The sequence below is a fragment of the Entelurus aequoreus genome, linkage group LG05 (genome assembly GCF_033978785.1).
Source record: "Entelurus aequoreus isolate RoL-2023_Sb linkage group LG05, RoL_Eaeq_v1.1, whole genome shotgun sequence".
Lineage (NCBI taxonomy): Eukaryota > Metazoa > Chordata > Actinopteri > Syngnathiformes > Syngnathidae > Entelurus > Entelurus aequoreus.
The window spans coordinates 54,849,116-54,875,306 of NC_084735.1; the positions used below are offsets into that span (position 1 = coordinate 54,849,116).

Here is a 26,191-nt window from a genome sequence, read left to right on the forward strand (position 1 = left end):
TTAATTAAAAAACAAACAAACAAAAAAACGATACTGATAACAAAAAACCGATAACGATAATTTCCGATATTACATTTTAACGCATTTATCGGCCGATAATATCAGCAGACCGATATTATCGGACATCTCTAGTTAAAACAAATTTACATTATTGCAATCAGTTGATAAAACATTGTCCTTTACAATTATAAAAGCTTTTTACAAAAATGTACTACTCTGCTTGCATGTCAGCAGACTGGGGTAGATCCTGCTGAAATCCTATGTATTGAATGAACCGTTTTAAATAGGGAAAAAAATCGTTTTTGAATCGAGAATCGTGTTGAATTGAAAAAAAAATCGATTTTGAATCGAATCGTGACCCCAAGAATCGATATTGAATCGAATCGTGGGACACCCAAAGATTCACAGCCCCACTATTTTATGTGTCTGGTGATTAGTGATTTGAATCAACTCCGGATTCAATTCGTTTGAAAGTTGGCAGCCTGGATGGAGAAAAATAATTAGCTGCTCGATGGTCAGCCGGGGTACTAAAAATAAATACGGTATCAGCGTTTATGATACTCATTGAAAGGCGTTAATCGATAATGAAAATGATGTACTTTTTCATCAAAATCTGCCGATACTGATCGCTGGCCAATCGATCAGCACAGCTCTAATTTTAACTTTTATAACATGAATGTTTTCAAAAGGCAAAGAACCTTGAGGCTCAGGGCGGACTGACTTCTCAAAGGGGTTTTATAGGAGCTGCTTGACATGCTTTAAGCAGCCCTATCTAATCCTGTAATTTATTTGTTCAACCATCCCAGAAATGAAGGCCAAGCTGGAAACAATGACATTTAGATGTGCCGGTAGGGCGGCCGGACGGGGGAGTGTTGAAACAGCACAATTCTAACTAGCTATGCTTTGCTGCACATATCTGGATGGGGAAAAGTGGGGTTCAGAGGTGACAAAGATGAGTCACGCTTCTTAAAATAAACTCGAGCAAGGCTCATCTCAACCGTGTTAATCGTGTCTGCGACATTAAGGAGTTGAGCTAACGTAAAGAAACCTGCTGAATGACAAGGCCTCTGTTGCTGTGCGTCGGGAACACCAGGCAAGTGTTACTCCAGATATAACCACAAATTATGTAAATCCCAATTGCAATTCAGTGTTATATCCGGAATAGATACATAATGGATATCCGGCCAATATCAGCAAAAAAACAAGTATCGTATGATATCAGCTTGGATCTATAATCTGCGATACAAGCAGTCCTGCAGCACGTTTACCTGTGCAAAACTGGACAGCCAGTTACCGTCTAAATGTCATCCAATAAGCACACAAGGTTAGTATTTTCTTGTGTTAAAGGTGAACATTATAGGCTATAGCGTACAGGATCTAGCAACTACACAACAGCCAAGCACACAATAGCACACAATCTCCTATAGAAGAAATGTGTACGGAATTCGGTACTTTTATATCAACAGTCCCAATTATGTCGGAACTACCTGATAATCGATTTGAGTAAAATCACACGGTACCATATTTGCTGCACGTGACATCACATTTGGTTGCAGACTCGTCATTGGCTGATATACTCGCTGGGGAAACAAGCACTCAAGCAGCACTGCCTCTGGGTAATGTTGCAATTTTGCAAAATGTTTATATAAAACACTCTAACGTGCAGAGAAGTTGCTTTTTTTAAAATGCACTAGCTCAATTTTTATTTATATTGGATATACCATATGCATGCTACCGATTAGCATTAACGATTTTACATGGCGATATCAACACCTCTAATTTTGGTAAGATGCACGTAACAATCAAAGAGCTGGTGTGCAATAAGTACAATACTTACAGTATAATCATTGCAGGACTCAACAAAAGACAAGATTGGCATCATAATGGCAAAGACTACTTCCTGACCACAGCAACACTCCGTAGTCTATACCAGTTGTCTTCAACAGGGGGACCCGACACCTACAGGGTGCGCAGATGTACTGCAGAATCGTAACATTTTTGGTTGATTAAACTTTTTCATTTTAGCTCTAGTTGCCAGCAAGCTATTAGCAACATTATGATGTATTGTTTGAATATTTTTAGTATTACAAATAACAAAGCAACTTTAGGGTTAGTTTACTTTAAAACACAATTTCATGTAATATATATGTGAAGGAGTTACCCACTCCGTGAAAATAGTTGAACAAATACAAAGCAAGGAAGAAGAAGTAGAAAGTATCTAGTAACAAACGTGTCCGCATTATTCAAGTTAGTGCTTCATGAGCTTAACTTCATGAATTATTGTGACCACTAGTTCCCATCATTCCATTTTCTACCGCTTGTCCCTTTTGTGGTCGCCTGGGGTGCTGGAGCCTATCTTAGCTGCACATGGGCGGAAGGCGGGGTACACCCTGGACAAGTATCCACCTCATCGCAGGGCCAACACAGATAGACAGACAACATTCACACTCACATTCACACACTAGGGCCAATTTAGCGTTGCCAATCTACATATCCCCAGGTGCATGTTGTTACCAAAAAAACATTACCACGCCACTTCAACTTAAAGACAGTATAAGCCTGTCTTTAGTGTTTTTCATACCTACCATTGTCCTTTAAATAGTTTCAGTTGATCAAACCTTTTCTAACATTCCACACTACAAAATAACAAAAGTGTTTGTATTGATAAAATTTCGGATTAATATCTGTATGAGGCAATACTCAAGGCTACAATGTCAATATCATATCGAAAATGGAAGCTGAAAGTGAAAGATGTATAGGCCACATCTGTAGTAACAGGGGAAGGGTTTTAGATTTTCAACCAAATACAAACGACAGCAACTTAGAGATGGTTGAAATTTCTCGCCATGACGATAAAAACATAATTGTCTTTGTTATCAGTGTGATCACAGCTGAGCACACATTGCATTTGACAAATGGATTCTCCAAAGATCAAACAAAAAAGCCACACCTTTCAAGACTGGTTAAGAACTCTAAGTCAAGAGCAACTCAGCATGAATCTAATCTCCAGCACTTGAAAGCCAAGCTGACAAGAATGTCAGAAAAAAATGACTTCAGTGCTTTCTCCTCAAACGACTATGGCGCCTCCTCAAAAATGCTGGAAAATTGATCTTTAGGCCCACTTCACACCAAAAGCACGGCATGTTTGGGGAGTGTGAGTGCACTGATCTGCACCCTAGGACGGTACTCTTACCCTCCTTTAGCACGATTCTATGCACGTCACTGAATGACTCCAATGTGTTCTTTGCAGGTGGCTTTCGCGTTCTCTACTCTCATTTTCAAGAGGATATAGTATCCGAGGTGGTTTGAAATACAAATCCGTGATCCACAAAAGAAAAAGGCGAGAGTGTGGAATCCAATGAGCCAGCTTGTACCTAAGTTACGGTCAGAGCGAAAAAAGATGTGTCCTGCACTGCACTGTAGTCGTTCACTCTCACGTTTCTCATCCACGAATTTTTCATCCTGGCTCAAATTAATGGGGTAAACGTCGCTTTCTCGGTCCGAATCCCTCTCGCTGCTGGTGTAAACAATGGGGAAATGTGAGGAGCCTTTCAACCTGTGACGTCACGCTACTTGCGGTACAGGCAAGCCTTTTTTTATCAGCGACCAAAAATTGCGAACTTTATCGTCGATGTTCTCTACTAAATCCTTTCAGCAAAAATATGGCAATATCGCAAAATGATCAAGTATGACACATAGAATGGATCTGCTATCCCCGTTTAAATAAAAAAAAATCATTTCAGTAGGCCTTTAATGTAATAGAAACAGACTAAAAAAAATAAAAAGACTCAAAATAATCCAAAAGTCAAAACCACATCATGCTCGCTCCCCCTTGACTAAATTCATGTACATAATAATAAATGCATATCATGCAATTAATAAAATCCAGGGCTGTCTTTGACTAAGAGTTTTTCATAGTCAAATCTGATTCGTTAGATGTTGCCATCAACTATGTTCAAAAGACTACAGCTAATGGGGATCCCAATCATTAAAGGCCCAAACACTCAGATAAACAAATAAACACAGCAGAGATTGGATGGTTTAGTGAGGTCATCGGATCAGAGTGCACAGAAGATCTTCACAGGCCCATTCTACCCGGCTAAGGTTATCCAGGGTAAATCCCACCTAACCTTATCCTTGTCCACACACACACAATGCCGTCGTTTAAAGGCCTACTGAAATGAATTTTTTTTATTTAAACGGGGATAGCAGATCTATTCTATGTGTCATACTTGATCATTTCGCGATATTGCCATATTTTTGCTGAAAGGATTTAGTATAGAACAACGACGATAAAGATTGCAACTTTTGGTATCTGATAAAAAAAAAGGCTTGCACCTACCGGAAGTAGCGTGACGTAGTCAGTTGAACATATATGCAAAGTTCCCTATTGTTTACAATGATGGCCGCATGAAGTGAGAGAGATTCGGACCGAGAAAGCGACAATTTCCCCATTAATTTGAGCGAGGATGAAAGATTTGTGGATGAGTAAAGTGCAAGTGAAGGACTAGTGGGGAGTTGAAGCTATTCAGATAGGGAAGATGCTGTGAGAGCCGGGGGTGACCTGATATTCAGCTGGGAATGACTACAACAGTAAATAAACACAAGACATATATATACTCTATTAGCCACAACACAACCAGGCTTATATTTAATATGCCACAAATTAATCCTGCATAAAAACACCTGCGTGTTTGTTATGCTAGCTCCTAGCTCGTCTGCTAGCTCATAGCTCCATAGAACACGCCAATACAATTCAAACACCTGATCAACACACACAATCACTCAGCCCAAAAGACCGTTTACCTAACCCAAGGTTCATAAAGCTTATATATTTTTAAAAAGTTACGTACGTGACACGCACATACAGTCAAGTTATCGAATGTTTAGCAGCAAAGGCTGCATACTCACGGTACCTGATATTCAGCTGGGAATGACTACAACAGTAAATAAACACAAGACATATATATACTCTATTAGCCACAACACAACCAGGCTTATATTTAATATGCCACAAATTAATCCTGCATAATAACACCTGCATGTTTTTTATGCTAGCTCCTAGCTCCTCTGCTAGCTCCTAGCTCCATAGAACACGCCAATACAATTCAAACACCTGATCAACACACACAATCACTCAGCCCAAAAGACCGTTCACCTAACCCAAGGTTCATAAAGCTTATATATTTTTAAAAAGTTACGTACGTGACGCGCGCGCACGTACGGTACGGTACGTGTTATGCTAACTCCTAGCTCCTCTGCTAGCTCCTAGCTCCATAGAACACGCCAATACAATTCAAACACATGATCAACACACACAATCACTCAGCCCAAAAGACCGTTCACCTAACCCAAGGTTCATAAAGCTTATATATTTTAAAAAAGTTACGTACATACGCAAAAAAAAGCCAAAGCTGCATACTCACAGTAGCACGTCTGCGTCTTTGTCATCCAAATCAAAGTAATCCTGGTAAGAGTCTGTGTTGTCCCAGTTCTCTACAGGCGTCTGTGTATCCAAGTCAAAAGCCCTCCTGGTTAGAGTCTCTGTTATCCGAGTTCTTCCATCTTGACTGCATCTTTCGGGAATGTAAACAAAGAAGCGCCGGCTGTGTACTGTTGTGGCTGACTACGTTCGAAAAATACGTCCATTTCGCACCGACAACTTTCTTCTTTGCTTGCTCGGCTTCCTTCTCCATAATGCAATGAACATGATTGAAACAGATTCACGAACACAGATGTCCAGAATACTGTGGAATTATGAAATGAAAACAGAGCTTTTTCGTATTGGCTTCAATGTGGAAGGCATACCCGTGTTCGCCGGTCTACGTCACGCGCATACGTCATCCTCAGAGGCGTTTCGAACCGGAAGTTTAGCGGCAAATTTAAAATGTCACTTTATAAGTTAACCCGGCCGTATTGGCATGTGTTATAATGTTAAGATTTCATCATTGATATATAAACTATCAGACTGCGTGGTCGGTAGTAGTGGGTTTCAGTAGGCCTTTAAGACCTCCTCCCCCGTCTGTCCGCCGGAACAACGCGACCTAGTACGCATGCACGGAAAATGCCCACGTCATAGTCACCTCCAGTGTTGCTTTGTGTGCAAGTTCTTAAATTAAATTTAACTTATCTGAACAATATCCAGTGTTGTGGTATTTCAATTAACTGGAATCCAGTGTGCTGTGGGGCCTATTGTAGTGAATCACACCTGAGCCATCATAAATTAATCAAATCTTTAATGGACATGTGAAAGTAAACAATGTGATAAAGAACATTTTACATCAATCAATCTAGGGATCTAGATATCTGGTCAGGTTTTTGGTGACTTTATATACTCTGGACCTAGACGTTTAGGCTGTGACATACATGGCGGACAATAACTGATACAGTCTGCTTTGCCAGTCCAAAAATATTCGCTGTTTTTCGTACTCTTCCCTCGTCGGCCAGGTAATACAAAGCACACGCTACTGTTTTTTATCACATCCACGGGAGCCCGCATTCTCGTTGTCTCTCCTTCGACAAATAGACAAAGTTTTTCGGTGAGTAGAATCACAGCTGACCTGGACATTCAAAAGTTCTATTGCCGTCTGAGAAGTGTTGTATCCCAAATAGCTGCAATCACTTTCTCTTAAGGTATTTATGTCTGATTTCCACAAGCGTCTGTACATGGAGAGGAAAGAGAAACACGGGCATGTCTGGATGACTCGCCTCCATCTTTCCAGTATTTAGCTCCGAGTTACGAAACCGCTTACTATGAATCTGGCTGTGGCGCGTTCTTTCTGAAGTCACTTCCTCTCCAAACTCAGTTTGTAAACGATAGATGAGTCCATACAAAGCTAAGAGCCGGAGATTCAAGAAATAGACGGCGCACTTACCCGTGTAAAAAATTATCCAAGGAGGGGAACCTTAAACGATGGTTTAGTGTGCCTGACACGGGTCTTAGACTAAATCATTATTTGTTGAAAGAGTTATCCGGTTTAATGTAGACAGGGTCACAGTTAACTGTCTAGAGCTGGGATGCCTACATTTTTGCCCCCAAAGGCCGGAGTGAAAATGTGCAAATGATCCGGGGGCCAAACAAGGCAATTTTAATCGTATAACAGCACAATGAGTGAGGAAATAAAGGGGTCATATCATGATTTTTTTTCAACATTTTAAACACCTCTTTGAGGTCTACATAACAGGTAATGGGGATGGCGTGGCGAAGTTGGTAGAGTGGCCGTGCCAGCAATCGGAGGGTTGCTGGTTACTGGGGTTCAATCCCCACCTTCTACCATCCTAGTCACGTCCACTTTGTCCTTGGGCAAGACACTTCACCCTTGCTCCTGATGGGTGCTGGTTAGCGCCTTGCATGGCAGCTCCCTCCATGTGTGTGTGAATGGGTGAATGTGGAAATACTGTCAAAGTGCTTTGAGTACCTTGAAGGTAGAAAAGCGCTATACAAGTATAACCCATTTATCATTTATCATAATTTCTGGTGTATATTTTGTTCTACAGGCCTATTTTCAAGTTCCTTTTTTGCTCCCTTTGAAAATGGTTCCTTTTGAGAGGTGATGCTGTTAGCTGAAAAAATACCTCTTCTCACCACACCTCCTCATGCCAATGAGGCTTTGGCCTGCCTTCAGCTTTTTTTTGTAGTTTTTTTTAGATTCTGACTTTTATTGTGCACTGTGGACATCGGTGACCAATATCAGCCATCTGTTTTGAGTGATTTTCACCAGAACAAAACATCCCAAAGAATATAGGAAGATCAGTGGCTAAGAGAGGAGGCAAAGATGCGGGCGGACGAGAGAGAGGAAAGAAACGCAGCTAGGTATAGGTCTGAAACTGTACACGCTGGCTAAGGTTAGACTTCTACCCAGTCTAACTTTCTAATGCTATATCCTGGACGTATACATGTGTATATTGACAATAAAAGGCTTTTCTATTATATATCATGTAAATGTCTCCACTGCATGGCTGCTTCGAGTTGTAAACAACAGAGGCTCAAAGCTATAAACTAAGCTACGTGCTACATCGCGAACATAGTGACGGATTATATAATTGTGTCCATTGCCGAACACGGTAGGCACTTATCCAATTAAAAGTAGTTTTTAAGAAACTCACATTTTTATTTTGCCACAGGATGGTGATTACTATTATCTTACATTAGAAGGCTAAGCTAGTTACACATCAACTCGAGCTAGCATTGCTAACGTATCATTCAAACGTTTATAATACTGTTATTACTTACCATTTCATTGTCTCCTCCATTGCCATAAATAGTAGACAGTGAGCCCGCCATTTAAAGTAATTTTTCAGAAAATCCATCTTTTTGTGAAAGTTTGTGGGTGGAGCAGGACTCTTCTTGGCACACACTCACAGTTTGAAGGCACATTGCCGCGAAACAAAAAAGTTAGCCAGCCACTTCTGACTTCTTCAGATGAGTCTAGAGGTTGGAATAGTGTCCTGTATTGGGTAATACAACTAATAAGGGCATTTTCGTTCTTTGAGTCGCTAATTGGGCATTTTGTCTTCTAAACTACAGATGCACGCACATAAACTAAAAATGGTGAACGTGCACAAGGCAGTCTGGGAAGATTTATACCATTTACACTATTGACGATGTTCCCAATTGTGCATATTTCAAACAGACTGTTTGGAGGAAGTCGATATAAAGGCAAGATTGTTTTATAAATATGTCTGCAATGCCTCCTTGCTTTGATTTCAAATTTTCAGGACTTATTCAGATCCCAAATGCACAACAGCAGGTAGGTACAAAAAAGTTGGTTTTGCATGAGGCCCATACGTTACATGTCAGGTAATGTAGTGGATATCGCATACTTGCCAACCCTCCCGGTTTAACCGGGAGAATCCTGGTCTTCAGCGCCTCTCCCGATAACCTCCTGGAAGAAATTTTCTCCCGATAAACTCCCGGAATTCAGCCGGAGCTGGAGGCCACGCCCCCTCCAGCTCAATGCGGACCTAAGTGGGGACAGCGGCGACAGTCTGTTTTCACGTCCGCTTTCCCACGATATAAACAGCGTGCCTGCCCAATCACGTTATAACTGTAGAATGATCGAGGGCGAGTTCTTAGTTTCTTATGTGGGTTTATTGTTAGGCAGTTTCATTAACGTACTCCCAGCGCGGTAACAACACACAACAACAGCAGTCACGTTTTCATCTACCGTAAAGCAGTTTGTCTGCCGTAAACAGCAATGTTGTGACACTCTTAAACAGGACAGTACTGCCAACACTGAAATACAAGTATTTATTTTATTTATATGTATAATAAAATAAATATATATATCTATATATATATATATATATATATATATATATATAGCTAGAATTCGCTGAAAGTCAAGTATTTCATACATATATATATATATATATATATATATATATATATATATATATATATATATATATATATATATATATATATATATATATATATATATATATATATATATATGTATATATATATATATATATATATATATATATATATATATATATATATATATATATATATATATATATATATATGTATATATATATATATATATATATATATATATATATATATATATATATATATATATATATATATATATATATATATATATATATATATATGAAATATATATGAAATACTCGAGTTGGTGAATTCTAGCTGTAAATAACCACGCCCTAACCACGCCCCCCGCCCCGCCCCCGCTCCGCCCCTGCCCCACCCCCGACCACACCCCACCTCCCGGAATCGGAGGTCTCAAGGTTGGCAAGTATGGGATATCGTCACGTTCATTAGTTAGCCTTGCAGACAAGACATCAATGATTATGTGATTGAATATGTATCAAATTTGGGAAGCCACCCTTTGGATGGCCAAATAAAACGACTCGGCTGGCCAAATTTGAATGTCCAGAGCAGAAACAGCAAACAGCTACTGAGGCTAGTAAAGTGCTGTGCGGTGCAACACTGCTATGTTACGTTGCCACAATACCAGAATTTCAGTGGTCGATACCAATACCTGTGAATTATCACCATTCTCAACACTTTTTTTGATACCACAATAAAAAAACGGAACCCTTGTACTTTTAAATTCACTAATTTGTTGAAAAGTGTGTCAAAGTCAGTCTTTAAGATCATTGTGCTTCAACATCTTTTTGCACAGAATTTAAATATCAGCGGTAACTATACATTCAAAAAAGAACAGCAGTGTTCCACAACCTCCCAGTATATCAAAACAAACAATACTGTGTTTACAAATACAGTATCAACAATAGTAAACTACTTTGCATTTTAAAAAGAACAGCAGTGGTGTGGACCCTTCAAGTAAATAAAACAAACAATATTGTTATTGATATTCTCTCAATATGGTGATGTTGCATCGTCATGCCTTTAGTAATACAAAAAAGGTTAACAAGACAAATTGTTGTGTTTTTATTGTTTATAATATCAACATTTCAGACTTGTGTCATTATGTTATGCTTTGGCCCTGCGATGAGGTGCCGACTTGTCCAGGGTGTACCCCGCCTTCCGCCCGAATGCAGCTGAGATGGGCTCCGGCACCCCCCGCGACCCCGAAGGGGACAAGCGGTAGAAAAATGGATGGATGGATGGATGTTATGCCTTTTTGCTCTATTTTGAAATTGTTGCTGGTTTTTTGTTTGTTTGTTTATTTCATTTCTACAACTTGCCATAAAAAAAGATATGCATTGTGCAAATGGCCCATAGGCCACATTTTGCCTTCATGGTGAAACAGGTGAAGCAGTGATGTTCAAACTGCTGCCAAATGACAGAAGAGTGTCTCTAAACTGTGTGTTCTTAGCACTTAGTGATAAATGTTGGGTTTTGCAAACTTCTGGAGGTTTTGTGCACACTGCGGTAATGCGCACTACCTGTGTCCGTGGTGGCGACTCTCCAAATAAATGCATGACACAAGATACACGTCTCTTTCACTTTTGATTTGTACCTCTACTTGTTAAATATAGCAAAAAAGTGGCTAAAGTGCATCCCAGATCATTTCTGCTCGGTCTTATTCCCTGGCAAAGCAGGCCCGTATGAGGTGTGTGTTGTGAAGTGGAGTTACGCCCCACATACTGTTATTCTACACTGGCACACTTCCATGATCATCTATTTATTTATGTATTTATTTTTTTTGTGGTTTGGAATGTTAGACAATGTTTAATCAAGTCAAATGAGTCACACAGAGAACAAAGGAATGTATGATGCGGACACGTTTGTTACTGGATACTTAACGCTTCTGCCTTGGAGAATATAAGTAATATGCAACTATAATTACATACTTCTTGTTTTTATTGGCAAATGTGCTGTTTTACACTTATTACATATGTCTAGTTTGTGTGCTATTGTGTGCTTAACCGTTGTGTAGCTGCAATATAGCCTAACATGTTTACCTTTTGTAAATGACTTTAGTAAAATAGAATAAATTGTGTGTTCATTGGAGGACATTTAGATGTCAACTGGCTGTCCAGCTTTACACAAGTAACACTGCACGACTGCTTGTATCGCACATGATATCACACACGTACACACACTGCAGGACTGCTTCTATCGCACATGATATCACACACAAGTAAACACAACGCAAGACTGCTTGTATCGCACATGATATCACACACAAGTAAACACGCTGCATGACTGCTTGTATCGCACATGATATCACACACAAGTAAACACGCTGCAGGACTGCTTGTATCGCACATGATATCACACAAGTATACACGCTGCAGGACTGCTTGTATCGCACATGATATCACACAAGTATACACGCTGCAGGACTGCTTGTATCGCACATGATATCACACACAAGTTAACACGCTGTAGGACTGCTTCTATCGCACATGATATCGCACAGAAGTAAACACGCTGCCGGACTGCTTGCATCACACATGATATACACGCACAAGTAAACACGCTGCAGGACTGCTTGTATCGCACATAATATCACACAAGTATACACGTTACAGGACTGCTTGTATCGCACATGATATCACACATAAGTTAACACGCTGTAGGACTGCTTGTATCGCACAAGATATTGCACACAAGTAAACACGCTGCAGGACTGCTTGCATCGCACATGATATCACACACAAGTAAACACGCTTCAGGACTGCTTGTATCGCACATGATATCACATACAAGTAAACACTCTTCAGGACTGCTTGTATCGCACATGATATCACACACAAGTAAACACTCTTCATGACTGCTTGTATCGCACATGATTGATATCACACACAAGTATACACACTCCAGGACTGCTTGTATCGGACATGATATCACACACAAGTTAATATTAGTGAGGACGAATCAGAAGTGGCAAATCTGCATTCTGGAAACACTGGATCAGGCGTTCTTTTTCGGCACTGACTCAATGCTCACATGCCGAGAATTGATGCGGCTTGCTGAGGAAAAATACTTAAAAAATCAGGTATCAATGTATTTTTGCGTGTTGATATCTCCTTGGTATCGAAGCATCGGTTTTGACAACCCTAGTTACATACAGACTGGTGTCATTCGTGTACTCCAAGGAAAGCTAGAAGGTTGTACAGTTAACTCCCAGGGTGTAATTCTAAACCATACAACCTACTACCTCAACCCGGATGGACACATTTTCTGAACAACAGACACCATTCAGAGCTAGAAAATGACATCACCATATTTCAAATGTACAGTATGTTGTGCATTGCTACTGAATGTACAGGTATGCATCACGTACAGTATGTAAAATCGGTTCAATGTAGTCATGAAGACAAACGATGTTCATACCACATTGACAAAGACCCACAGAAACGAGCTTGTGCTGTCAGATTTGCCACAAGATCGGATCTACGGGTTTGTGCCACGTGGTTATACAGCCATAGTTGCAAATTAATGTCATAAATAGCACAATAAATACAGATGATACTGTTGCATCAATTATTTCATGGAGAATTACATAAGGGTAAAAAGAATAGATTTTTGTCAGACTCTACAGGAAGTGGCGATGTTGCGATTGTACAATTCACACAACTTTAACCAATTCCACAAATGATGCGTGACCTGGCGACTGTCCGGCGCATTTTGACGAATCAAATTCGTCACCGAGTAGCATTCAAATGTGCACGTCAACTGTCTTACCGACCAACTGTCATGTTTCTTGCGTGGACAAATCAAGAACACGAATGTGGAACAATAGCTCAACTCTTCACTGCTGTGACACTGGGGCCTCAAACTCGCGTCGTTAATTTGTGCTTGGCCATGAAATTCTGGAGAAGCTGCTAATGGTGTGTTTGAACGTGAAGCATCACCTCAATAAACTACTGTAGTTGTATGCATTACATTCAGGGGACGGCGTGGCGCAGTTGGGAGAGTGGCCGTGCCAGCAACCTGAGGGTTCCGGGTTCGATCCCCAGCTTCTACCAACCTTGTCACATTCGTTGTGTCCTTGAGCAAGACACTTCACCCTTGCTCCTGATGGGTCGTGGTTAGGGCCTTGCATGGCAGCTCCCGCCATCAGTGTGTGAATGGGTGAATGTGGAAATAGTGTCAATGTATTACCAATTTACCATTCTATTGTATTGTTTTTATACAATGTTTCTTATCTAAATGTATTTTTTCATTTTTAAAAAAGCATGATAAATGTTAAAATTGTACAGATTTTTTTTTGGAGGGGGGGGGGGGGGACTACCAATTAAATTGATTTCAATTAATTTCAATGGGAGACGTTGATTTCAGATAGAAGTGTTTTGAGTTCCAAGCTACAAACCCCGTTTCCATATGAGTTGGGAAATTGTGTTAGATGTAAATACAAACGGAATACAATGATTTGCAAATCATTTTTATTCCGTTTATATTTACATCTAACACAATTTCCCAACTCATATGGAAACGGGGTTTGTACATCAGAACCAATTAGGTCATCAGTTGAGAAAGTACTCTATTGTTAAAATTTTGGAGACACGTAAACACCTTTTTCAAATTCCGAATGAAGGTAATTTACCTGCAATTTCCTGTCTCAGAGCGGCGCTCAAAAGCACATGTCAACTGCCTAATCAAAACGTACGTTTATTTCTTGTGCAGACGAAGCAGGAACGACAACGCGTAACAATACATCACTTCCTTATTGCTTAAAGTTCAAACGGCACAATAGTCGTCCTCCCGGCGTAACTCAGACCTACTTCCTGTTCTTGTCTACAGCGCTAAGTATAAAAACATTGACTTCCTAGTGTACACGTATTTATATATTTATTTGACATCTATTCATCCAGGGTAGGACAATTAAGAACAGCTTTTCATTAGAAAACCTGACCTAGCAAAGAGGCAGCGTTTACATGTTAAAGATGTTGAAGTGTGATGATAATCTCTCATCAGTTCTCATTTACCAACAAAAATGTGCGCTGTAGATCGCACTCAACAGTTCACAAATGTTGTTAACGTGCAAGGGTAAATGTGTTGGAACATAAATGAATGTTTAAGATGGACAAACACTTTTCAGCTGGTGGATGACAGAGCAGGCAGAAGACAAGAAGGAAGCCTTTGCTGGTGTTTCTTTCTGTAATTATTATCAATTAGTAGTATTATTAGTTGTAATTATTTAAAACATTACAGTAATTTGACAATGAGTTTTGAGTACCGTATTTTTCGGACTATAAGTCGCAGTTTTTTTCATGGTTTGGCCGGGGGTGCGACTTATACTCAGGAGCGACTTATGTGTGACATTATTAACACATTACCGTAAAATATCAAATAACATTATTTAGCTCATTCACGTAAGAGACTAGACGTATAATATTTCATCGGATTTAGCGATTAGGAGTGACAGATTGTTTGGTAAACGTATAGCATGTTCTATATGTTATAGTTATTTGAATGACTCTTACCATAATATGTTACGTTAACATACAAGGCACATTCTCAGTTGGTTATTTATGCGTCATATAACGTACACTTATTCAGCCTGTTGTTCACTATTCTTTATTTATTTTAAATTGCCTTTCAAATGTCTATTCTTGGTGTTGGGTTTTATCAAATAAATGTCCCCAAAAAATGCGACTTATACTCCAGTGCCACTTATATATGTTTTTTTCCTTCTTTATTATGCATTTTCGGACGGTGCGACTTATACTCCGAAAAATACGGTACATGCTTTTACTGCCATCTAGTGCAGAGCTGGGCAAATTAAGGCCTGTTAAGCTTTTCAATATGCCCCGCCGGACATTCCCAAAAAATTGTTTAGATCTTTAAGATGGAAACTCTAGCTGCCATTATGATGTGCAGTGATGTTCTCAACTTACCCTAAGTCTTGAACTATACAAAGTATTTCAATGGTTGGAATCTGCGCTTTTGCATGTTATACTAGTTACTATGGTAATCTAAGTCACAGCAGCTCAGACGAGGCACCAAGCAGTGTGGGTGGGGAGCGTTTCCACAGAGTGTTTCCAGAGCGGCCAGCCTGAAATGCGGGTGTCAGGGACAGACGCGGAAGGAGATTTTTTTACAGCAAAGTTTTGAAGCTTAGTGATATATCAGATATATCAGATCATAGTGTTCATATTGCGCTGTGTTTGTTGCATTTTTGTTGCATTTCGCTTGATTGTAAAATATGCCGATCAGGTGTGACGTTCATATGTTGTCAATATTCAGTGTTTTATCGTTCACAGTTAATATTGTAAATCACACATTCTTTATTTTCATGTACACTCTGGGTGTCTCATTCAGTAAAAAAAAAAAAAGTAAAATTCCATTCTGTTTTTAAAGCTGAGTCATTTAGCTTTCAGACATTATTGTGACGTTTTGTATTAGTGTTCTTAAAAATTGATATACCGGCCCCCAGACACATTTTTTTCTCAAAATTTGGCACCCCTAGGCAAAATAATTGCCCAGGCCTGATTTAGTGTCTACTTTTAAGTGCAAGTAAAACATCAACGTAGTATTGGTCTTACAATTTTTGTTGAAATCCTTGTGTTTTTTGAGGGTACGTTTACAAGGAACACTTAAAACACTGGTAACAAATTCATAAAATCCCAACTTGAGTCAATGTTATTGACAAAATAAGCCACAAAACATCCCAACTTTTGCCTCAACTTTGTCAAATGAAAGCATTTTATGTCGCAATGTATGCCAAAAATCATCAATTCATCCATTTTGTACAGTGTGGTTCACAGGTGAGCTGGAGTGTTTTTTATGTTGATTTAATAAAAAAAAAAATAAAAATAAAACTTTTAGTTTTTTTTTTTGTTTAATTCTTGTGCGGCCCGGTAGCAATCGATCCACGGACCGGTACCGGGCCACGGCCCGGCGGTTGGGGCAGCTGGCTTTGGGTCACCAGACGATCACAGAACCCATAAATACAAACAATCAAGTCCACCAATAGGCAATTTAGACCCTACAATTAACACAACTTGCATGAAAACACACTGGAGTCAATGGAGATTTGACCCTAGATCTCCCGACTGGAAAGCTAACATGCTAACCACTCGGCCACCGTGCGGCCCTACACTACTTTTATGGATACCAAAATTGATGAGCCTTTGTATAGGACCATGGCAACACATTTTCAGAAGGCAAAACCACAAAACAGCCTTTTTGCATCCAAACAGGCTTCATCACTTCAATCTCCCAGGTTTATACAGGACAGCTACAGCCTGAGGGCCTGGTGCAGGATCCAAAGTATTTATCCTCTAACAACTGTCGTTTTGAATTAAAATACTAAGGGGAAACTATCCTTGTTCGGGTTTGTCCTATTCTGTAGAGGATGAATACCTTGAGTCCTGCACCAGACCCTCACACTAGACGGAAATCTGTGAGCATGAACTAATGAAGCCTGCTGGGATGATTGACCGATTTAATGCCCTGAGAACACCTAGATGAATGTGATTAATCACAGGCAAATCCGAAACCTTCTTGGGCCATTCAACCGAATTGGTGCCATTGGCGTCCTCGGGAAATAAAATGTATAAATGCACAATCCAATTACCTGTATATTGAAAACAATATCAAGCAAAGTGTCCTGGAAAAATAGCATTTATTGACTGTGTTCCTAAGATTAGACTTTAACGTAAAATATATTCATTAAAATCCTTCATAAATGTTATAATTCGAACACATTTGTGTTTTTTCTTACCCCAACTATAATTTGAGTTTATTTTTCTATTTTTAAAGTTAAAATGTACACTGAAGTAGTGTCTCCTAGCTTTCACTTAGTCCAATATAGTCCACAAGTCACGTGGTCCACAGGAAGCACTACAAAAAAGAGCTGACAAAATATAAGATAAAAAGACTAGATTTTAGGAATAAAAAATACTAAAAACTGATGAAATTATCTGTCCATGCAGCTAATTAATTTTATTTTATAAGACATCCTAAATAAAGATTGGTACTTACAATAAAGTCATTTAAGATACAAATAAGTATTTTATTCTGCAAACAAGCATTATTCAACTTGCTGTTACAGACTACTTAAACAAGATTTTCTATGTAGGGAAAACCTATCACACTATTGTTCATTTTTTATTTTGTTTTATTTTGTTTTTTATAAATGGCTATGATGATAATGTAAATGAGGGCTTTATGTTATCACTGCTATGTTGGAAATGTTATTAATTTTGATACCGTTGTTGACATTATTAATTTTTGTTTGACTACTTTTGGATTGTTTTGTGTCATGTTTGTGTGTCCCCTCAATTGCTCTGTTGATTGCTATTCTGAATGTTGCTGGGTTGGTTTTGAAATTGGAATTTTATTATTATGGTATTATTGGGCATTATTTAGTTTGACTGATTAATAAAAAAATATTTTTTATTTTATTCATTTTTTTCCCTATGTATGTCAAACTAGAATAGACAAAAAAGTATTATCATTCATGCTAAAAAATAATATTATGATGACTAACAATAAGCAAATAGCTCTTATAACTAGGAAAATATCTAGAAATTAAATTTAAAATCTAAGTTTGAATGTTTCTGGATATTTATTTATTGACATTTCAACCATGACTGGGGTTTTAAAATCTTGGCACAGTTATGTAACATACATTATTTGTAATGTATGTATGTTTTAAATGTTTTTTGTTGAATTGCTATTATTTTAGTGTCAACATGCTATTAGAATGAATGCCATGTGGCATATGTAGAAAACTCACTCGTCTTGTATTCAATCCTGTTACTTATATTAGGTTTTTATTTGTATTTGTTTATTTTTTTAAATACAATATTGCCATTTGGTTATATTTCATATATTTGTTAAAGGTGCTGTTTGCAACTTCCTCACAGTAACATTTTTTCAAATAAATACTGTGTAAATGTTGCAAACAGCCACTTTAATTTTATGCTAAAAACGTTTTGTTGTTGCGTTTATTCCTGTTACCTAAATTATATGTTTAATGTTATTTGTTTATTTTTAAAATACAATAGTTTGCTGAATCACTGTAATGTGTTAAGTTAGTGTCAACATGCTACTAGCATAAATTGCATGTGGCTATATTTAACGTAACTGATAATTCTACGCAGAAATATAAACAATCACTCTTGTTGCTTTCAGTCCTGTTACTCAAATTAGTTATGAGTTATCTTTGGTTTAGGAACATTTTTTTAAAAAAAATGAAATAAGGTTCCCTGAGATGGACCAGTCTACATTTTGAGTAGTTAATGTGTGTTTTATCAAGTTCAAAGTTGGAAAAAGACAGAAATTGAAGTTTATTTTAAGTGAGTTAAAACAAGCAAATGGCTTGTGGATGCAATGTACATTGTGTGCGTGAAATGTGGCAAGTGAGAGGACTATGATAACCTACCCTTCATGGAGGTCTTCCTCTCTGGGGTGTTTGCTGGACAGAGTACTTTTCTCGTGCATTTCCTAAGAACAGGGGAGAAAACATGTTTTTACTGCGACATATATTTATATCTTTCAACATTAACACGGCAAGGCGGCCGTGCAGCAATTCAGAAAAAGATACAAAAGTACAATCCTTGATTTATCGCGGCTAGTTGGACCGTGGTAAATGAGTTTTCTGTAGGATTATTAATAATAAATGAAATATTTTCAAAGTTAGAGCTTAGAAAACGGTTTAGAACGAACATAATTAGAGCCCTCTAAACATGAAATAACAGCCATTTAGCCTTTAGTCTCATTGAACCCAATATAGAAGCCTTGAGTGCAATCTAGTGTAGATTACAGCACTCACTGGCCACTACAACACAACCCCGATTGGGAATTACTTCATCACATCACTTTCTGGGTGATTCTTCTAAATTACAAGAATTATTAATTATTTATGTGCTGAAACCACGGGGGTAAGTTGTTCAGCCAAATATTGGTCAACTTCACAGTTGCAGCTACGACCATTACAGTTTTTTCCAATTTTACTAAATGTGAGTCTTTTTTCAAAAGAAACACACACTTTTACAAACACCACATTCAATTTTCTTAATTCCTAGATTATTTGCAAAATGACACACTTCAGTCAAAACATATGCCCATTCATCAAAATAAATTACCAATGATTGTCACACACACACTAGATGTGGTGAAATTAGTTTCTGCATTTGACTCATCCCCATGGTCACCCCTTGGGAGGCGAGGGGAGCAGTGAGCAGCATTGGTGGCCGCGCCCGGCAATCAATTTTGGTGACTTAACCCCCAATTCCAACCCTTGATGCTGAGTGCCAAGCAGGGAGGTAATGGGTCCCATTTTTATAGTCTTTGGTATGACTCGGCCGGGGTTTGAACTCACAACCTACCGATCTGAGGGCGGACAGTTTTAGTTTCATCTCACTCACACAGACTTCAAATGATAAGACACTATTGGAGTGAGTTACCCAGAACAGTGATAAATACAAAACACATTTCTAAAAAAAATAAAAACTATTTTACTATAAGAAATCACATGTTTGGGGCATTTTGCCCGACCTTTTTAGCATATGTGATGAATGATTACTGTAACTTGACAAAATATATTGGCAAATCCATAGCAATTGTCATTGTTTACTTTGAAGTGGGCCTATACCAGGGGTCGGCAACCCAAAATGTTGAAAGAGCCATATTGGACCAAAAATACAAAAACAAATATGTCTGGTGCCGCAACAAATTAGAAGCCATATTACATATGAGATATACACTGAATTGAGATGACTTAAAGGAAACTAAATGAACTCAAATATAGCTACAAATGAGGCATAATGATGAAATATGTACATATAGCTCGCCTAAATAGCATGTTAGCATCGATTAGCTTGCAGTCATGCAGTGACCAAGTATGTTTGATTAGCACTCCACACAAGTCAATAACATCCAACAAAACTCACCTTTGTGTATTCACGCACAACGTTAAAAGTTTGGTGGACAAAATGAGACAGAAAAAGAAGTGGCATAAAACACGTCCTAGAAAGTCGGAGAAAGTTATACAGGTAAACAAACTAAGGTGAGTTCAAGGACCGCCAAAATTAGTAGGACAAAACGGAGCTCGCCAAATACTCGAATCAGTGAAGCATGTTTAATACAAACAGTGTGCTTTATAACAATTAGGGAGGTTTGTGTCATGTTTGTCCTCCTACAGAAACCATATTAAAACAAAAAAAATGTTTTTTTTCCCCTCATCTTTTTCCATTTTTCATACATTTTTTAAAAAGCTTCAGAGAGCCACTAGGGCGGCGCTAAAGAGCCGCATGCGGCTCTAGAGCCGCGGGTTGCCGACCCCTGGCCTATACGTAAGGACCAATGTTCCCTCTAATTTGTCATGTGTGTGAGCAAACGCAAAAAGTCCCTGAGCATTCAGTGGAGCCCATGTGAGCAACATCAGACGTGCACACTGTGGCTACACCAGCAGCACACCTGTCCCAAACCTCACTAAATAACAACTTCAATCTCCATCCATGCATCCATTTTCTACCGCTTGTCCCTTTCGGGGTCGCTGGAGCCTATCTCAGCTACATTCGGGCGGAAGGCGGTGTACACCCTGGACAAGTCCCCACCTCATCGCAGGGCCAACACAGATAGAGAGACAACATTCTCTTATTATTATAATCAAATGACAGCAGTCATTTCCATTTCTAATATAAGTGTTTAGGCCCACTTACAATGACAATAACAAAATATATTGTTTTTCATGAACTGTGTACTTGTATTGTTTGTCTGCTTTGGAAATAATTTGTAGCCCTTTCAGACATTGCATTTAGTTCCCATTAAAACATTCACATGTTGCACAATGAGATGTAAGCAGGGGATCATGTGTACATTCCTGCAACTTCCTGTTTGTAAAAAACATATTTTTATTAGTATTTATTTAATATACTAACAGCATTTCATGATTAATATTTATAAAATAAGATTCCTAATAAATAACACTAGAATAAGCACACATTTGATTGGTAAATCATAGAGTAACGACCTGGAATGACACTTTATGTGTGGTGTTTGAGTTGTCCGACTTTTTGTGTGGCTGTAAACGCATCACTGGCTAAGTGCCATATGTGCATGTGTTGGCGCAAGTGAGAAAGAGCGAGCGGCTGCTGTTGATATAACAAAGTTGCTTTTGGTCTGGTTTGTACTGCAGAAAATGACCAGTTTTGCTAGATATCTTTTTTTTTATTAATGTTTTGGTGATGTGTTTATGACCGACAATAAAGAGTTTTGCCCAGTAAAGTGATGGATGGAATTCATGTCCTCAAAGTGTCTCGACAGACGTTAAAATATTTGAACAATGATGACGAAAACTGTTTTCTCTGTCGTGTTCGTGTGTCGAAAATTGTTATGCGCTTATTTTTTTATTAGATTTTGTGCGTGGCATAGATTTGCCGTGCGCAGAGGATGCTTGAGCAGTGCGCAATTGCACAGGCGCGCACCTTAGAGGGAACGTTGGTAAGGATCTAAAGAGAAAGTAAAAATATCCTGTAATCTTTTCAAGAACTGCTCAACAATGATGATGCAAACTGAAAATATGTATTTTTACCACAGTCCGGTAAAGTGACATATCACAGTAGTCAACAATGACATGCAGTTCAAATTCAAATCTGAGACAAATAAAAAGGTTTGAAAAAAAATCTGGATATAAATAAAAATGACAGCATAGAGTATAGGCTACATGTTAAGTTAAAAAGTACCAATGATTGTCACACACACACACTAGGTGTAGTGAGATTATCCTCTGCATTTGACCCATCACCCTCACCCCCTGGGAGGTGAGGGGAGCAGTGAGCAGCAGCGGTGGCCGCGCCCGGGAATCATTTTGGTGATTTAACCCCCTAATTCCAACCCTTGATGCTGAGTGCCAAGCAGGGAGGCAATGGGTCCCATTTTCATCACCAAGTCGTTACTGCTCGCTATTTCATTTGACACTCACGAGGATTTAGAGAAGAATGTCTTGACTTCTGAAGGGGTCCACAAATTAAGCATTAATTGGTGAAAGATAATGTGAGTAACGTATTTGATTGGCATAACGAGTGTCGTGTTGCTGTGATCGTGACGCTTATGAGAAAAAGGATAAGTTTGTTTGCAGTTGATTTCCTGCTACAAATATTAGTCTCATCTACAATTCATGTCTGCAGTTGTTTTGATGGTGTGAAGTTCATATTTTGTTTCATTATTTACCGTAATTTCCGGACTATAAGCCGCACCTGACTATAAGCCGCACCAGCTAAATTTAGGGGAAAATACAGATTGCTCCATATATAAGCCGCACCCGACTATAAGCCGCAGGGTTTTGATGTGTAATTACCGTAGTATATAGGGGTTCCTGCTACCACGGAGGGGATTATCGGGACAGAGATGACTGTTTGGGAACGCAAAGCGTCCCATTTATTAACTATAAATCTTTCAATCATTCAATCAAACTTTCACATCTTTGACATGGCGAACAGCATTCGTGCAGAGTACAAATAATACAACGGTGCAAAGTAATACAAAGTGCTCGCGTGTACGTTATCAAAATAACCAGCCTACCGGTATATGAAAAGTCAGTCTTTAATCATTGTGTCATCGTCTTCCTCATGCGTACTAAAACCACCGAAATCCTCTTCGTCGGTGTCGGAGAAGAACAGGCCGTAAATAAGCCGCACCCTTGTATAAGCCGCAGGGACCAGAACGAGGGGGAAAAGTAGCGGCTTATAGTCCGGAAATTACGGTAGCTATAGATGTCCCTGTTGTTCAGCAATGTTTGCTACCAATATCAAGATTCTTCTATTGAACCTATCAGAGATTTATTCATCTAGATTATCAATACTATTAAGGATGTTTTCTTGATGCTAACGAACATCACCAAAGACTCAATAATGTGGTCATCCGTGTCCAATAAAGCACTTGGCTTTCCTGCAGAACCACAACTAAGCTTTTAGTTTCTGTTATGAAAATGGACAACGAAAATACGGTAGATTGGACCAACAATCATAATATTTATTACTCTGACTTAACATGATGTCAGTTTATTTGCACAACCAGGTCTTTGTAGTTATAATTAGGCATGGCAACCACAAAAGAACAAAAACCAATGTGATCTCTTGTCCTTTTCTTAAGTTTAGTTCTGCTCTCAAACACTACTAATATAATACAGAATAAACTCGATTGCATCACAGAAAGTTTCTCCAACTAATCAAATGTTCAAACATTTTACAAAGCGATCACTGCAGACACAAGCGTATTCCACGAGATGATGAAAGTGATATTTTTAAGAGCCATTTCCTTTGACGCACTTTCATTTTTTCCCCTGACTTTATTATCTTTATGAATCACTTCTTTCGGGACTCTATGAAAGCTCTTTCCTATCTCTCTATTTGAACGACTGGAACACCCAGTGACAGAACATCAATTCGGCATATTCTGCTCAAACTCTACACTCACTCTCACTTGTTGAAATGCTACGCTCAAGCTGCTTGACCATCGTGTGAACTAAGCCGCAAAGAAGAAAAACGGACGCAACGTCATATGCAACCAAGCAATTGGGAAATTAAAGGTGAAGTGGCAGTACCAGCAAATAGTTTACACCAGTCTCAACCAGGAGGTAAAATCTACATTTTCCCAAAAACGACTTTTGCATCTCACTGTTGAATTTTCCGTTTTAGTTCAGAAAGCGACAAGGGCGCTGCTGTCTTTGCGCCACAAACAGACAAATACATCAGGACCATCAAAAGTTGACGACTAGGGATGTCCGATAAAGGCTTTTTGCCGATATCCGATATTCCGATATTGTCCAACTCTTTAATTACCAATACCGATATCAACCGATACCGATATATACAGTCGTGGAATTAATACATTATTATGCCTAATTTGGACAACCAGGTATGGTGAAGATAAGGTCCTTTTTTTTTAGAATTAATAAAATAAAATAAGATAAATAAATTAAAAACATTTTCTTAAATAAAAAAGAAAGTAAAACAATATAAAAACAGTTACATAGAAACTAGTAATGAATGAAAATGAGTAAAATTAACTGTTAAAGGTTAGTACTATTACTGGACCAGCAGCACGCACAATCATGTGTGCTTACGGACTGTATCCCTTGCAGACTGTATTGTTATATATTGATATATAATCTAGGAACCAGAATATTAATAACAGAAAGAAACAACCCTTTTGTGTGAATGAGTGTGAATGAGTGTAAATGGGGGAGGGAGTTTTTTTGGGTTGGTGTACTAATTGTAAGTGTATCTTGTGTTTTTTATGTTGATTTAATAATACAAAATTAAAATAAAACGATACCGATAATAAAAAAAACGATACCGATAATTTCCGATATTCCATTTTAAAGCATTTATCGGCCGATAATATCAGCTGGCCGATATTATCGGACATCTCTATTGACGACGTCATCCAATATCAGTGCCCATGTTCGCTTGCTCTGTATCTGTTTTGCTGTGGTTGTAACTAAATTAAAGCATCAAAAATGTTTAACTTTGATGAAATCAGTAAATAAGTGTCCTGATAAATCTGAGCGATGCGTGAGTAGGAAAAGACGACACAGTGCGGTGGAAAACTTCCTCTCTATTCCTTGTGTACATAAATTACAGGATACGTGTGTAGTCACTACTCTCTTGAATGTTGTTGTCTTGGGATGCAGCTGTCAATGTAAACCACAGTGTTACGTCTTCGGGGGGCGGATAGCTGCGCTAGTAGCGTTCCTTCCAAGGCAGAAGACAAGCAAGAGTAGCGTGCAATAGTGATGGGTTGATGAGGAGTCATGAAGCGTTCCGACACATTGCAAAACTGTATTGATACTGTGTCGATACTGTGTCACTAAATACTGACATCTGCTGGATATTAAAAATCCCTACAGGCAACCTATGGACCGACTCAACTGACACTGATTGTATGACCTAGTATATACAATAATATAAACCAAGTCATTGTATTTCATTTAGGATTATTTCATATCTTCATTTAAATAAAAATATATTTTTATCTTTTTTAGATACAGTCAATAAATAATGTGAACATGTATCATAACATGGAAATCTAAGAGAACGTGTTGTGAATGAGGATGCTTGTGGACTGGGAATTTTTTTTTATTTTATTTTTACACATTTCTATTAAAAAAAACAGTTTTTCCAATGTATTAAATTTTAGACGATTTCTCTTCTTTGTTATTATTTCTCCGGCTGTAGAAAAGCCTCGCTCACAGGCAAGGGCGCCGCTAGAGATTTTGGGCCCCATGACAAGAATCTTTACAGGGCCCCCAACACAGCGGCAACATAATAATTTCATCATCATTAAGGGCCTCTCTGGGCCCCCCTCCATCACGGGCCCCTAGAATCCGTCTCCTTTACCCCCCCTTTTCGGCGCCCCTGCTCACAGGGCACAGAGGAGGCGTCAGTGCGACACAATTTCGCGTATCGGTCACGTGACCAAAACAGCTCATGATCGGTCACGTGACTTTCTAAAAGCGGTACGCGCACCAACACAGGGTTTTGCTCTATGAGCTCAAAGCATGCATCGGTGTTGCCGGACCCATCACTAGCGTGCAGGTAAGATTAAGTTTTTCATCAATTAAACGCAGGACAAAAATACAAAACTGAGGACGCTAGCAAGCGTGGAGCTAAACAAAACCAAAATGTCACCAAGGGAGAAAAAACGAGGAAAGCTAGTCTGTACAAAAATCACTAGAGCGAGGAGAAAAACCGTGAGAACGTAACTGTTGCCTATCGCAAACATTGAACTAATGCTGGGTGACAGGAAACTATAAAGGGGAGTGATTTACCAAAACACTTGGTGGGA

The 26,191-nt window shown here is 38.8% G+C and overlaps 1 long non-coding RNA gene across 2 annotated transcripts in view; it reads right to left on the reverse strand.

The window, feature by feature from the left end:
* Positions 1–26,191, reverse strand: part of LOC133649781 (uncharacterized) — a 175,596-nt gene that overhangs the window by 79,396 nt on the left and 70,009 nt on the right. For both annotated transcript variants that reach the window (XR_009826147.1, XR_009826148.1), the window contains exon 2: positions 18,783–18,844. This is a non-coding gene — a long non-coding RNA (uncharacterized LOC133649781). The remainder of the gene's footprint in view (positions 1–18,782; positions 18,845–26,191) is intronic.